Genomic DNA, 16,483 nt, shown 5'->3' with positions numbered 1-16,483 from the left:
GAGAGAGAGAGAGAGAGAGAGAGAGAGAGAGAGAGAGAGAGAGAGAGAGAGAGAGAGAGAGAGAGGACACACACACACATAACACCTACAGTACACAACCACCCTCCCCACGCATTATAACTACCATACGCCTAATTAACTACCTTAACTACCCTCCACCAGCTAACTGTCCACATGTGACTCCTTCAATGCACGACACACCTTCCTAGTACAGCCTGTCCACCCCGTCACTGTCGCATCACCGTCCCATCACTAATGACACTGTGGCACCATTAATTCACTACCCTTCACTATCCACTCACTCCCACACGTCACGTCACCCCTTCAGTGCATTATTATACAGCTTTCTATTAAACTATCCGCCCCATTACCGTCCCATCACTGTCCCATCATGTTTGTTACCTCCACTCTATTAATAGACTCACCCTTTCACTGAGCAGGTGGAGCTGGTGGACTAGGTGGGGCAAGTGGGGCGGTCACCGTGTTCACAGGTCTCGTGTCTGGTGAGGAAATGGACGTCTGGTCACTGATTGTGGTGGTGGTGGTGGTGGTGAGTTGCCAAATGGAAATATTGTACGTCACCAGATCCACCTTGAAAAGTCGCTAAAAGGTCGCTAAATCATTGTTGTACATGCTACAAATGTTCCTACACGAAGTAATTGTCTTGACTTACACATAGGCTAATCAGTATAGGGCCCCGTTGACTCTAATAAGGACCGTTTATCCCTCCCAGTGACGCAGAGCAAACTTGTCTCGAGAGCCTCACCTGCCACCCTCTCATCACTCGCCTTTTAAATCCGATTGATGTTTAATTGATTGATTGATAAGTTTATTGTTGTAGCAGTGTATACACCATCGAACTGTTGTCCATTTACGTATGAATGAACCTATCAAATTACCAGCTTATCTATCTATCTATCTACACACAAGCATGTAGATATCTCCACCAGCACCGCCAACACCCACACCTGCCCACCTTCGCCATCATGGAGGGCAGTGTGTCAGTTTACACATTACTACTAGTATTTCCATGCCACTATATTGTGGCATCATATCACCTCAGACGCTGTGGCGCCATGCAACAAATTGTTGACTAATTTCGCTTCACTTGCAAACCAGATATTGTTTTGCATCTCTTTCAACTGATAGGAAAACAAGTCGATACATTATGCATTTTATTATATCAAGAGATATTGTGTTGCCATTAGAAATATATAGGAGTATCATTCACAAGATATCGTCATATCAGTAGGTATGAAAAATAAATACAAGTAACAAAAACTGCACCACGTTACAAGACACTGGCCAGACACTTAAATTAAGTATTGCATTGAAAGACTCACAAAACATCATCTTGGGAAACACGTAACAATACCTTTGTGCTTCACAACAGAAAACAAAAAAGACACTTTTTGTGATCTTTCTTCGAGACACACAAGAAGGAACAGGTTGTTGTGATCACTACAGACACAGACACGTCTACATCACACCTTGCAATACTGTGAGTGAGAAGCACTCCACTACTACTACTACTACTACTACTTAAAACAACTACTACTTGGTAGTAATTTGAATCATGAACAATGACACGAAGGCAATAATACGTGTATTGTAACTCACAGTGTAATAGCAATTAACCTAACAATAATTCTCAGCTGAGTAGCAAATAGCAAATGAACTACAACATAACACTTACGACAATGAGGGTCTTGACAGAATAAGATGTATGGAGAATCAGAGGGCGGAGTGCAACTCTCTCTCACTGACGACCAGACAGAATCTGCCTCTTCAGAGGCAGCTGAAACATGCCACCTATTTCTTGATCCCTGATCCCTACAGAATGAGCAGCGATCCTCTGTGTCCTTATCTATCCTACGCGCAGCGTCATCAGTCTTTGACATAAACAACCAATCTCACTACCTCTCTGCATCTAAGTTAACCTCCGTACATCTTCACTACTGTTACTTACTGTTATATGTCCTTAATACTACAAGTTATGATAATGAACTATTCTCTTATTACTTAGCATCCTCTATCGAGCAGCCTCACATCACAGTGTGAGGCACCACGACTGGCGACTACAAGCTAGGTCAAACCAATCGTATTTTGACCACTACTCTTATTCCATTGTCATCCTCGCCTCTGATCCTATTTATTACTTATGGCTTACCAGACAACAATGAGCAGCTCGCCACTGTTACATCGTCCCCACTCAAATAATACTCCTTCGGTGAGGGGCCCTGGTGAGTGAGTCCTTACACATACAGACTTGTCCTAATTAATGAGCACGCACACAGACCGCGTTTGCTTGCTTGTGCAACAAGAAAGCAAGGGCTGGCAAGTAAAAGAACAGCATATAAGAACCCAAGCTCCGTGTGACGTTGATCTGGGACAACAACCCTTCTGGACGTCCAGATTGTCGCCATAATTCTACCTGACTTTCTGGCTCAAAACTCAACAGTCCTACTATGATGTCACATAACCTGTTAGAGACAGGACACACATGTGTTAACCACTGACCATCAATTACTCTCATGCATTTTATGGCTGTTAAGACAACTTATAAAGGCTAGCTCCGCCTCCTCACAGTCCCATGGATCCTTGCCCTCTGGGACCACACATCTCTGGATAACTAAGTCCACTAAGATCATTGGTCTAGGCCAACCATCTACATTCAAACTGTACATGTATATTGCACGTTTCAGGGGTACATTTGGTCTGAAGGAAACAATTACTTGCACAATACATGGTGTTGTAATCTGCACTCAGATTGCACTTTTCTCATTTTCTTTGTGTTGATTAGTATATAGACAGCGCTAAAGAGCAGTACATTTCATTATTATAAAATAAAAACACAGGGCGACAGTTATTTTTAATTGTGCGCTCATGAGTCATAGTGACGCGGCTCAGCAATGGACTGCGGGACCCACATGAAGACTCTAATAAACTTAAAATATCAAAATATTTAAATGTCCTTTTTACTATCAAGCAATTTATAACATAACATAACATAAATAATAGGATAACAAAGGGCCACCAGGGCCCATCTAGGTTATCCTGTATCAGTCGCACAGCGACCTCGTCATCAGTACTTAAAGATACACTTACAAGTACACAATACATTATATACTAATTCTAAATATTTGGCCCATTAACAGGGCTAAGTCCTGCAGTGAATTCCTCTACAATCTGTGATCCCCATACATGGGGATCATGTCTTGTTTAACTATAGTCAATTTCTTATAAAACTATCATGCAGTGCTATACATAATTATAAATCTAATAAATTGAAGTGCTTATCTAATCTGTTTTTAAACATTGTCAAACTAGTGCTATTTACAACCCTCTCTGGCAATGCATTCCAGAGCTCTACCACCCTATGACTAAAGAAATATTTTCTTCTATCTAACCTGCAGCCTTGCTTTCTAATCTTCCTGCCATGATTTCTAGTCCTACTTCCGTCCTCTAAGGTAAAGAAAGATCTCACATCTATGTAGTTTGTATCTGAGAACATTTGAAATAACTCTATCATATCACCTCTTATACATCTCCTCTCAAATGAAAACATGTTTAATTCCTTTAATCTATCTCTATACTCCAGGCTCTTGCTTCTAAACATTGCTTTGAAAATTTCATAGTCCTGTCTATCACTACTCCTGAATCCTTTCCCTCCTCTACTGCCTCTAGCCAACATCCCTCCATCTCATAGCTAAAGTTTGTGTTTTCTTTACCTAAATGCTATGCATAACTTCTAAATATTACTGTTTTCTGCTGCTATAGATAAGGCATTGCAAAAAACCTTACCCGCTACATCTCTACAACTGTCTACAAATTCAACAAATTTATCCACCCAATCTACAAATGGTCAATGAAATACACTACACCAGTGATGAAGATCTGTGGCCAACCTTCAGAACTTCATTGGTACGTCTCCAAGAATCACCCTTTTCTTCTTCCTCTTCCTTTCTTTCCTCCTCTTGTTCCTTTGGCAACACCGGCAGTAGTAGCAGTCTGGTGTCTGTTGTATGTCATGCACGCTCACTCCAAAAACTTGCCTCACTTCTTTGGCGTTAGTAGTACTGAATCCTGGAACAAGAGATGGAACAATATTGAAATGGCGTCCTCCTCAATGCCTGTTGTCTTGTGGCACACAGGGTTGGGGAAGGGATTGTGGAGGATGTAACGATAAGGATGGTATGTTAAGGAGAGCCAAGGTGGATCGGGTTTGCGTGGGTGGCTCTGTAGGCCTAAGGAGGAAAACTGCCGTACCAAACCCATAATTAATACGAGCGGAGGAACTTTGTGAGTAGGGATTTTGGAATGTTGTGCATGGTAGAAATATTAGTGTTAGCATGAAGTGTACTACAACATGTATACGGAGGAATAGAGTAAGGAAGGCAGGGTATTTAACATTGTGTGAATTGGCACGCGGGCAGTAGATTTGAGTGGGGGGCAGGAAAGGACGCGATCTCGGATGAAGGGAGTGAGTGGCACTCTCTACTCGGACATTGGTGGGGTGTGGACGCGTCACGGTGAGCGAGGGTCTCTGATCAGGTGGGTAATGTGATCAGGGCAGCGGAGTTTCGTGGTAATATAATCGAGGGTGTCATTATGTGGAGTTAAGTGGTGTATTCAAGTGGGGAGAGAGTGTTAAGGGTGCCTCTCGTGTTTCTCTGTTGTTGGTTCAGAGTGCCGCGTCACTTTCATTGTTTTTGTTCGAATGTACTTTACTATATTTGAAATATATGTAAAATTGACTTGGAAGAGAGTTTTCCTTCAATGAAAATCCCAGCCCGTGTGGTACAATGATAACACGTCGCCGAATCTTCAACAACTTGACAAACATCTTTAGAGTCAAAATGTTGCAGGTGAGATAAAAAAAAAAAAAAAAATAAATAAAAACCTCTGAAGAATGAGTGGACTAACTATACAGTATTGGAATATTTTCAATGTGTCAAGAATGATTTGGGAACTGTTTAAATTTTGGAGGAATCACATGCACATCTTAATTACGAGATCTTAGCCACAGAACAACACAGCAAAAAGGCATACACAGCAAGACCCCAGAGCATAAAGGAGTGAAAAACTATTTGACTTACCCCAACAGCTAGGCAAAGAACCCCAAGGGAGCCCAGCACAACACCCACCACCGTGCCAGCTTGGGGACTTGACACTTCAATGACCGCCTTCTCCTGACCGTTGCTGCTGCTGGGCGGATCGAACACTGCTGAGGGATGGTCCACAGGAGAGGATCTGGGCGACTCCACGCACTCGTCAACGTCTGAGGGTGGAGAATTACACTCTCAGAAACACAGATTTATTACAACTTATGGATAGATTTACACGCATTCCAGGAACACATTCAACAATACGTTGAGGAAAACTACAAAAATTATATCAGTACTCATGACAAATGCATATGGCAAGATTAAATTATACTTAATCATAAAGAACAACCTATCCGTAAATCACTGATCTTAGTAATACTCGTGAGACAAAATGCATGTTGATGTATGCCAACAATAACAAAATACCACACTAACTTCTTTAGGCTGCTGCTAAATGAAGAGGTGAAGGACTGACAAGTTTAAGAAGACAGACCGTAGAGTGACATTGACAGTTCAGGAGGCCTCACCTTCACACTTGAACTTTCTGACACGAGTCTGTACCCTGCATGGCCGGCACTGGCAGTAGTATGACTCTCGAGTGTTGATGTAAACAGGCTCACACACACCCGACATTCTTCTCCCGGCACTCCTCAATGCCACACAGCTGCACAAACTCATCCTGCCACAAGAAAGGCATTTGCTTCAGTAGTGTCAAGTTGTGATTTTGTATTGTAGTGTATACAATGTAAGAAAATCTGCAACTTTTATATGAAACAAAGGAGTTCAGGGCATGAGTTAAGCCTTATGTTAGATACTGACAAAAGCAAGGCCTTCTCCTCACCTCTCCGTTACTGCAGCAATCATTGATGCCGTCACACATGCGCTGCTTCGGAATACCACTGCCAGCACTGTGGGAGAACTGACTGACTGACTGACTGACTGACTGACTGACTGATTGTTGTTGCTCTTCCGTGTGGGGGTCGTCTGCAGCTCTGCCACTATTGCACTCTGTGGGTGAAATGCTGGCTTTGTATTTTAACATCACTATTATTCATGGTTTAGACTATCGTAAGGTAAATTTAGATTGACTAGATGGTGTTTTAAGAGAGAAACCCTAGCAGTAAGTTACCACAATGCTGTTCATCTTAGCTCTCCGTGTTTCCTTGAAATACAAGTAACCGACAAACAACAAAATTTACACTCCCACACAGACAGTCAAAGGTCCTCATTAATGTTGCCTACAATAAGCAAGGTTGCTCAATTTCATCCACCTCTATGTACATTGCGAATCACATTAAATATTTGTCATTATTTTCATCTTAATGTTCTCCGGCTTATGTACTGTGAATTAACCCCACCCACACAAAACCTACCCACTCAATGATCACTTCCAAATTGTCGATCGTGCTTACAAAATACCAAAACAATTGTTCAGTTTACTGTCCATATCAATTTGGAACACTGCCGAACCTGTTATAATGGTCAACAATTTGAAATCATTGAACCTAGCTTTGTCAAATCCCCTTGGATACTGCCAACATGAAAAACCTCATAGTACCAATAAACGCACTTACAATTCACTACAAGCACACAGTATGCACCAATACTGACACCACACCACAAAACACACCATACACAACTGACACACACACAAACAACTTAAATCACTCAAAACTAACACAAAACACCCTGCAACACCTCAAAATATAAAAAGCTCACCCAAAACACATTACAGACACCCAAGTTACCAATATCATCCCTACACACACACACACACACACACACACACACACACACACACACACACTGACGGTGGTGGTTGAAGGGTGGCGTAGAAGGATAAATGAATGTTCAGCTGCATCACATCGCCCCGATAGAGCCATACAACTGGTGGGTAAGCCTTGCCCCACGTCACCTCACCAAACAGAGCAGGTCAGAATATATGCAAGAAGGGACAGGCGTGGGAACCTGCTGACGTAACGCGTCGTGACCTGACACGACCTATCCTCACTCAAAGAACGGTAGTAGTAGTAGTAGTAGTAGTAGTAGTAGTAGTAGTAGTAGAAGAAGAAGAGAGAGAGAGAGAGAGAGAGAGAGAGAGAGAGAGAGAGAGAGAGAGAGAGAGAGAGAGAGAGAGAGAGAGAGAGAGAGAGAGAGAGAGAGAGAGAGAGAGCAAACAAATCTTAACAGAAAAACAAGAACAACAACAACAAAAACCACAACTTCCTTTACTCCTATATCCAGGGCAGAACACGGAGACACAGGCTTGCCCGACTTTAGTGAACAGCGGCGGGCAGTCAGCGTGGTGCAAGGTGTGGGTAATCTGCGCCGTGAATTGACCGCCCACAGCCTCCGCCACGTCCACCTCATTCTGCCTGTCGTCACCTGGGAACGAAGCGGGTAATCAATAATGGACACTTGTTATAAGGGCCCACTGACACTGAGCTAGCCTGTTGATGGCCTCAAAACATACTGAAAAATCCTTGTATAGGCCCAATTCACTCTTACACACACCCACGACAAACCACACATACCCAAACCCTCTTAAAAACTCAATAACATCCCAAAACACACTAAGAAAACACAGAACAGGTTAAAATACCTCCAAACTCACTAGAAACACCCAATATTTACTGAAATAACCCCCACACACACCCAAAAGACCACTAACACCCCCCACCACTTATAACACTCATAACAAACACAAACCCCACTCAGAACACCAACCAACCCCTCAAAGTTCTCCCAAACCACACTCAAAACATGCTAATATTTACACACACCTCAATCAACACTCTCAAAATACGTAAAATATACCTAAAAGATCTAACATATACTGAAAACAAACGAAATGAACCCCAAAGCATACTTATAACACTCCAAACAGTCTGCAACACTAATGAACAAGCTTAAAATACCCCAAATCTATCCCAAAACCAACAGTATGCATTATAAACAACGTTAGGATTAAAAGGGACACTTACCTAAATATTACACCTTGGCTTCTTCTCCTATTCCACCTTTATTTCTCATTTTTTCTTCATCCTTCTCCATTGTTACTCCTTCTTCTTCCTCCTCCTCCTTCCATCCACACGTCTGAGCCTAGAAACACATCAAAATGTTAGATATTAGACAAAAATTCAGGAAATGGAGGGTGACTTAAGTATTGTAGCTTTGCTGCTGCTCCTCTTCCTCCTCCATTTCTCCTTTCTTCCTCCTTATCCTCCTTTATTTCTCCTTTCTTCCTCCTTCTGCTACAATTATCTACACACCTGAACCTCGAAACACGCGAAAACACGTAGAAATCACTAGATATTAGGCAAAATATTGACGAACTGCGGATTTGGAAAAGTGGCGCCAACCCTGGGCCTATGGTGAGTCACTACCTGGGTGGGCTGTGGTCATCCGAGAGAACGGGAACGGGGACTCGGCTAAATTACGTAAATCATTTGATTTCAAAATGACTTTTAGAAAAACGAAGCCACGGCCAAATGCTTGTTATTTTATGACGTGATAAATACTTAAACTAATTTTCAAAATATCAAAATATCTCCAGCTTAACTGGTTTTTAAAAAAGGTCTAAATTAAGTACGTTAAAAGTACAAAACATTTTAACCCATAAATCTCTTAAAACGTCCTGTAAAGTCAAGCCATTTTCACTTGGCAAGTATTTTATCACACTTCTGGGAGTCTGAGCTATCTTTTAGGGCATTCTACAGCGAGTTAGACCGAGAAGCAGAAACGTGAGCAAATAAAATAATGAAAAATAAGAGCTTTTTACAACAGCCCCAAACACCATTTCAAAGTCCACATATTTCACTCATTAGATTGATTTCACACTTAAAAGAGGACAGGCACTCTTTTGCTACCATAAAGGCCCACTTATACCTTGAAATGAAAAAGCTCAAAACTCCAGGTGGGAAATTTTGAGCGTTAAAAGCCTTTAACATACGCCATAAAACACCACTAAACGCCACATATTTACCCAGCACAGGCGCGGAACACACTTCAAACACGACGAAACATTTATAGAAACCATAAAACATACCATGGAAGCGCAATATTACCGTCAGGAAATATTCGAAAAAAGTATTTGACCCAGCAGGCTGGCGATAGAAGGGTGATGGCGGGGTAGGGTGATGGCTAGGGGACCGCCGGGGAGGCGGCCCGGAGAAAACCCGGGAACAGTGGCGGCAGGACATCCATATATAGTCTTTATCATCTCACCAAACTAAAATTAAGCCACAGAGAGAAATTTTGACTAGGCTATATGAAATGTTAGACTGGTGGCTGCATTCTGACACATGTTTGGCCTATGGTAAATGAAGGAAACAAATATGAGAGGGTAATACAGACGCCTTGCTCTTTTTGATGGTCCTTATACCATTACTTGAAAATATTTGCGTACTGTTTTCACTCTCATATGTAAAGAAAACCTAACCTTAACTGAATAGCCTTATAAATACCTTTAATAGACGAAGATTAGGCAGTGTGGAGTGTTGTGGTGAAGGCTTGCCACTGCGTCTCTTGGTGCTGGTGCTTCTTGAAAACTGTCGGTAATATAGCAACACTTCACTTTATTTGTGTGTGTGTGTGTGTGTGTGTGTGTGTGTGTGTGTGTGTGTGTGTGTGTGTGTGTGTGTGGGTGTGGGTGTGCATGGGTCAGTATAGCCCACCGCCACAACTGTGTTCACCACCACCACCGCTAAGAGACTACTGCCGTAGCAAAAGGTTATCTGTGAAGACAGGACGCATGTATATATGTTTATGATAACTATCTGTTACTAAATCTCTTATTAATGAGACGCTATGCTTATACAAATACCACATGTCGATTTATTGGTTATTGTGACATCTTCCTCTTCGTTATCGTGTCCAGCTTTTGTTATTTGTCAAAGCAGGAAATATTAAATTGTATCTTGTTGTACAGCGAGTGTTGGCAACTCCGCGAGGCAATAAACAAGGTGCTTAAAAGGCAGACTGTACTATTTTTCTCATTCTCTATTTCTACCGCCTGATATACGAGTATTTCTGACAATAAACCAGGGTGACAGGACACTAAGTAGAGGAATATAGACTTTTTTCTATCTACATACACATCTATATTGTTAATTATATACGAATTTATTGACTTATCTATCTGCCTGCCTATCCATCTATCTGTTTGTTTGTCCAACTGTCCATTTCCGTATCTATCAACCCATCAAATTACCCGCTTATCCATCTATCTTCACACAAGCATATAAATACCACCACCGCCACTACCACCACCACCACCACCACAACCACTGCCAGTTCCCGCACCTGCTCATCTTCGCCCTCATGAACGGGAGTGTGTCAGTGATAGGCGAGGACACATCGGCTCATCAATTGCATCGCCAACCTTCGCCTACTGTTTCGTGTCAACCGGGAGTCCCTGACGACACATCCTCCCGACCTACACGCTTTCGGACCCACGTAGCACGGGCGTGGGCGTGGGTGGAATCGTGGGTGACATATACGTGGTGTCAGGCGCTTATCCGATCCTTCATTCTTTCTCTACACACTTGTCAGGTCCCTACACGTGCACACTCGCGTACGGCAACACGTGCCTGGCCACGCGCACCACATACCTCCTACGGTACACTTCTAAGCGCCTTCGTACCGCGCGATGCTTTTTCTGCCAAGGACAGGCGCCGTTTGTCAAACAGACAATCAACCAGTGTGTCAGACAGTCAGTTAGTCAATCATTCAGTCATTCAGTCAGTCAGCCAGATAGTCAGTCATTTAGTTAGTATTTTATTCATTTAATCAGTCAGTCAGTCAGTCAGTCAGTCAAATATCAGTCAGTCAGTGAATCTATTAGTTAGACAGGCAATCTATCCATCAATCCGTCAATCTTTCAGCCACTCAATCAATCAATATTCACGATGCAAAACAAGCAAACACACCACCAATAGTTACCACCACAATCACCACCACCACCACCAATACACAGCACACTGACATCATCACCACCAACACTTTCTAAAGGTGTGTACACACTTACTGAATTTCCACGCATCGTTTCATCGTTGCGTATCACACTGTGATACAATACGATGCAACAGGGTATTGTACCCATTTTTGCCTCTCCGCGTGGTGTATCATCGTTGAGTGATGCAACAGTGTCATTCAGTTTGTTCCTGACCGTAGCCATGAGTGCAAATGTGCAGTTGTCTGTGGCCACACAACTGATTTTCAGTTTGTCTGCAATTGGGGTCAAAATTGCAACAAATATTCATGCCCGTCCACGACAACACTGAACATGCAACGCGACGATCCCACGCTCCTCGTCCACACACACACACACACACACACACACACACACACACACACACACACACACACACACACACACACACGAAGGTTGGTGAGTTGTGTATCATTCCTTTGAGTTGACGCCAAAATACCGAAAAATGGCGGATCGAACCCGTTGCGTAACTTTGTGTCATATTTTGACACGCAACGGTGAAGCACTATCCTGTCAACACTGCTACGCAACGGTGATCCGATACGTGGAAATGCAACAAGTGTGTACACGCCTTAATTAAAACACAAACAATATTCATACACAGTGTTACACCCGCAACCCCGACCGCCGCCCCTCCACCGCTCCTCTGGTCCCGCGGCACGCAGGGTGGCCAGCCAGACAGCCGAGGTGACTCTGGGCGGCGGACTAACCTTCCTTCAAGACGTGTTTGTGTCCGTGGTGGAGGAATGAACTGATGGTGGTGGTGGTGGTGGTGGAGGACAGGATTCAGGCAGGAGAGTGAGTAAGTGAGTGAATAAGTGAGTGAGAGAGAGGACAGGAAAGAATAGAAGAAAGAGGAAAAATAAGAATATCTTATCAGAACACAACATTTTCTCTCCCTCTCCCCCCACCCCAGGTCTCGTGTCTGGTGATGAAATGGACGTCTGGTGGTGGTGGTGGTGGTGGTGGTGGTCAGTTGCCAAATGAAAATATTCTACGTCACCAGCTCCACCTTGAAAAGTCGCTAAAGGTCGCTAAATCATTGTTGTATATGCTACAAATGTGCCTAGACGAAGTAAGTGGCTTGACTAACACATAGGCTAATCAGTACAAGGCCCCCTTGACTAACACCCGCATCACACCACAGCCCGTCCTTACTACGTCCTGCAAAATCTCCAGGACGTGCTGAGGACGGGCATGGACGCGGCAAGGACCGGCTTGGACGCAGTGAGGACCGCGAGGACGGCATGGACGTGGAGGAGTTTTGATACTGCTCAATATTTACGTAGAGAGAGCGTAGAAGACTGAGGATGTGTAATGGACCATCTGCTGACCTAGTGCATACCGGCTTGACGTATTACTGACGCAGCGATAACTTGGTTGACGCATTACTGACGCAGCAAGGATTTGGTTGATTGGGTGGCGGGAACAGGGAGGAGCTACCTACACCTGCTCATGAGTTATTACCGCTCTCACTTTGGCTCCTGAGCATCATGAGTCAACAACTCCTGCACCAGATGGTCCTGCTCCATGGACAACTGGCTGTGCTGGATGCTGATGTTGCTGCTGTTGTGCTGGCTAAGAGAAGACGGAGAAAAAGAAGAAGAAAAGATAGAAGTTAATTTGGGCAGCATGACGTTATGAGGATAATGAATATAATGATGTAAGAGCTGGAGAACCACTGATGAGAGAAGAGAGGCGAGAACTGAAGTGACAGGAAGCAGCACTTCCTGCTTGCGTCACGTGAGCGTATTGCGCGCTGGTTGGGCACGTGGTAAGAACCCAGTGAGCATGGCGGGAACTTAGTGAGCGTGGCGGGAGCCTGATCACATGCGTGTTATGACCGTAGTTAAACCCGATTGGACACAGTGATATCGTAGGGATATCAAGGGACGTACGCAGTAAAGGCTTGGTAGATACGTAGCAGTGGAGGGATTTCGCAATTCCACCACGTCTCCACTACGTCCTCAAAAATGTTATGAACGTGTTGAGAACCTGCTGCGCGTAGTAAGGACCGCCTCTGGTGTGATGGGGCCTTGACACGGAGAGTTTATCCCTGTCAGTGACGCACACCAAACTTGTCTCGGGAGCCTCGCTCGTCTCCTCTCCACCTCCCCCTCCCCCGCTGTTCCCCACACTCTCATCACTCGCCTTTTAAATCTCATTGATGTTTACTTGATTGATTGATAAGTTTATTGTTGTAGCAGTGTATACACCATCGAACTGTTGTCCATTTACGTATGAATGAACCTATCAAATTACCAGCTTATGTATCTATCTATCTACACACAAGCATGTAGATATCTCCACCAGCACCGCCAACACCCACACCTGCCCACCTTCGCCATCATGGACGGCAGTGTGTCAGTTTACATATTACTATAGAAGAAGTAGAGAGTCTTGTGCAGCGAGGCCGCAGGAGGGGAAGGCATGCAGTTAGCAAGTTCAGAAGAGCAGACAGCATGAAAACAGCGGTAGAAGACAGATAAAGATGCAACATTGCGGCGGTGACTTAAAGAATCAAGACAGTCAGTTAGAGGAGAAGAGTTGATAAGACGAAAAGCTTTAGATTCCACCTTGTTTAGTAAAGCTGTGTGTGTGGATCCCCAGACATGAGAGCCATACTCCATACACGGGCGGATAAGGCCCTTGTACAGAGCAAGCAGCTGGGAGGGAGAGAAAATGGACGAAGACGCCATAGGACACCTAACTTCTTGGAAGCTGATTTAGCAAGAGTAGAGATGTGAAATTTCCAGTTTAGATTTTTAGTGAAGGATAGACCGAGTGTGTTTAATGTAGAGGAGAGGGAAGTTGAGTGTTATTGAAGAAGAGAGGATAGTTGTCTGGAAGGTTATGTCGAGTAGATAGTTGTAGAAATTGAGTTTTTGAGGCATTGAACAAAACCAGGTTTTCTCTGCCCCAATCAGAAACAAGTGAAAGATCAGAAGTTAGGCGTCCTATAGCATCTCGCCTTGAGTCATTTAATTGTTGTTGGGTTGGGCGTCTGTTGAACGCTGTTGAATAATGCAGGGTGGTATCATCAGCATAGGAGTGGATAGGGCATTGAGTCAGATTTAGGAGATCATTGATGAATAATAGAAAGAGAGTGGGTGATAGGACAGAACCCTGTGGAACACCACTGTTGATAGTTTTAGGGAAGAACAGTGACCGTCTACTACAGCAGCAATAGAACGATCGGAAAGGAAACTGGAGATGAAGGTACAGAGAGAAGGATAGAATCCGTAGGAGGGTAGTTTAGAAATTAAAGATTTGTGCCAGACTCTATCGAAGGCTTTCGATATGTCAAGGCCGACAGCAAAGGTTTCACCGAAGTCCCTAAAGAGGATGACCAAGATTCAGTTAGGAAAGTAAGAAGATCACCAGTAGATCTGCCTTTACGGAAACCATACTGGCAATCAGAGAGAAGGTTGTGAGCTGATAGATGCCTCATTATCTTCCTATTAAGGATAGACTCAAAGGCTTTAGAAAGGCAGGAAATCAAAGCTATAGGGCGGTAGTTAGAAGGATTGGAGTGGTCACCTTTTTAGGGACAGGTTGAATGTGAGCAAACTTCCAGCAAGAAGGATAAATAGAAGTAGAGACACAGATGAAAGAGTTTGACCAGGCAGTGAGCGAGTTCGGAAGCACAGTTTTGAGAACAACAGGAGGGACTCCATCCGGACCGTAAGCCTTCCGAGAATCAAGGCCAGAGAGGGCCAGGAAAACGTCTTTATAAAGAATTTTAATTTTAGGGATGAAGTAGTCAGAGGGTGGAGGAGTAGGAGGAATATGCCCAGAATCATCCAAAGTTGAGTTGGTAGCAAAGGTTTGAGCGAAGAGTTCAGCTTTAGAAAAAGAAGAGACAGCTGTAGAGCCATCTGGATGAAGTAAAGGAGGAAAGACGAAGAAGTAAAGTTGTTAGAGATATTATTGGCTAGATGCCAGAAATCTCGAGAGGAGTTAGAATTGGAAAGACTTTGACATTTTCTATTGATGAAAGAGTTTTTAGTAAGTTGGAGAATAGATTTGGCATGATTACGGGCAGAAATATATAGGGCATGAGTTTCAGCAGTTGGATGGCTACGGAACCGTTTGTGAGCCGCCTCTCTATCATTGACAGCACGAGAACAAGCAGAGTTAAACCAAGGCTTTTTAGCTTTAGGGTTAGAGAAAGTATGAGGAATGTATAGCTCCATGCCAGAGATAATCACCTCTGTTATGCGCTCGGCACAAAGAGAAGGATCTCTGACATGAAAACAATAATCATCCCAAGGGAAATCAGAATAGTACTGCCTTAGTTCCTCCCACTTAGCAGAGTTAAAATGCCAGAAGCACCTCCGCTTAGGCGGGTCCTGAGGCTGCACTGGAGTGATAGAACTGGTAACGGAAATTAGATTGTGGTCGGAGGAGCCCAACGGAGAGGAAAGTTTAACAGAGTAAGCAGAAGGGTTGGAGGTTAGGAAAAGATCAAGAATGTTGGGCGTGTCTCCAAGGCGGTCAGGAATACGGGTAGGGAACTTCACTAGCTGCTCTAGGTCATGAAGGATAGCAAAGTTGAAGGTTTGTTCACCAGGTTGGTCAGTGAAAGAAGATGAAAGCCAAAGCTGGTGGTGAACATTGAAATCCCTAAAATGGAGATCTCAGCAAAAGGAAAGTGAGATAAGATGTGCTCCACCTTGGAAGTCAAATAGTCAAAGAATTTTACATAGTCAGAGGAATTAGGTGAGAGGTATACAGCACAGATGAATTTAGTTAGAGAGTGACATTGAAGTCTTAGCCAGATGGTAGAAAATTCTGAAGATTCAAGATTGTGGGCACGAGAGCAAGTGGTGTCGTTACGCACGTATGCGCAACATCCAGCTTTGGATTGAAAATGAGGATAGAGCAAGTAGGAGGGAACAGAAAAGGGGCTGCTGTCAGTAGTCACAGACAACTGTGTTTCAGTTAGGAAGAGAAGATGAGGTTTAGTAGAGGAGAGGTGGTGTTCCACAGATTGAAAATTAGAACGAAGGCCACGAATGTTGCAGAAATTGATAGTGAAAGTATTAGATGAAGTGTCAAGACACCCAAGGTCGACAGCAGAGGGCAGTCCGACCTGGGGACATTTATGGTCCCCTCCCAGAGGGGACTCCGAGGCAGGGCGTGGTGAAGCCATTATTAAATTTTGATTTGAAGAGAGTGTAAAAGTGTAAGGTGTTGTAGTGTAGTGTAGGAAGTAGTAGAAGTTGTCTTTAGAGGGCAGGCTGCAGCTGCTCAATTGTATAAATGAGACCACAAAGGGAACCGGGAAGAGAGGACACGGGGAATCACTCAGTCTGCAGCACTGCCTACATCCCCGTAAGTACCTCTCCTGGAGTATTCCACCGGGCGGCAGGTGACTACT

At 43.8% G+C, this 16,483-nt stretch overlaps 1 protein-coding gene and 1 long non-coding RNA gene across 2 annotated transcripts in view; one reads left to right on the top strand and one right to left on the bottom strand.

The window, feature by feature from the left end:
* Positions 1-16,483, top strand: part of LOC123502283 — a 277,707-nt gene that overhangs the window by 185,668 nt on the left and 75,556 nt on the right. The window lies entirely within an intron of this gene.
* The window catches only part of LOC123502354, an 18,038-nt gene continuing 9,733 nt past the window's right edge, over positions 8,179-16,483 (bottom strand). Inside the window, exons 2-3 of the long non-coding RNA XR_006673970.1 lie at positions 9,575-9,658; positions 8,179-8,210 (exon numbers count right to left, since the gene is read on the bottom strand). This is a non-coding gene — a long non-coding RNA (uncharacterized LOC123502354). The remainder of the gene's footprint in view (positions 8,211-9,574; positions 9,659-16,483) is intronic.

This window comes from Portunus trituberculatus, chromosome 11 (genome assembly GCF_017591435.1).
Source record: "Portunus trituberculatus isolate SZX2019 chromosome 11, ASM1759143v1, whole genome shotgun sequence".
Taxonomy (NCBI): domain Eukaryota; kingdom Metazoa; phylum Arthropoda; class Malacostraca; order Decapoda; family Portunidae; genus Portunus; species Portunus trituberculatus.
This window is presented reverse-complemented; position numbering and strand designations above follow the sequence as displayed.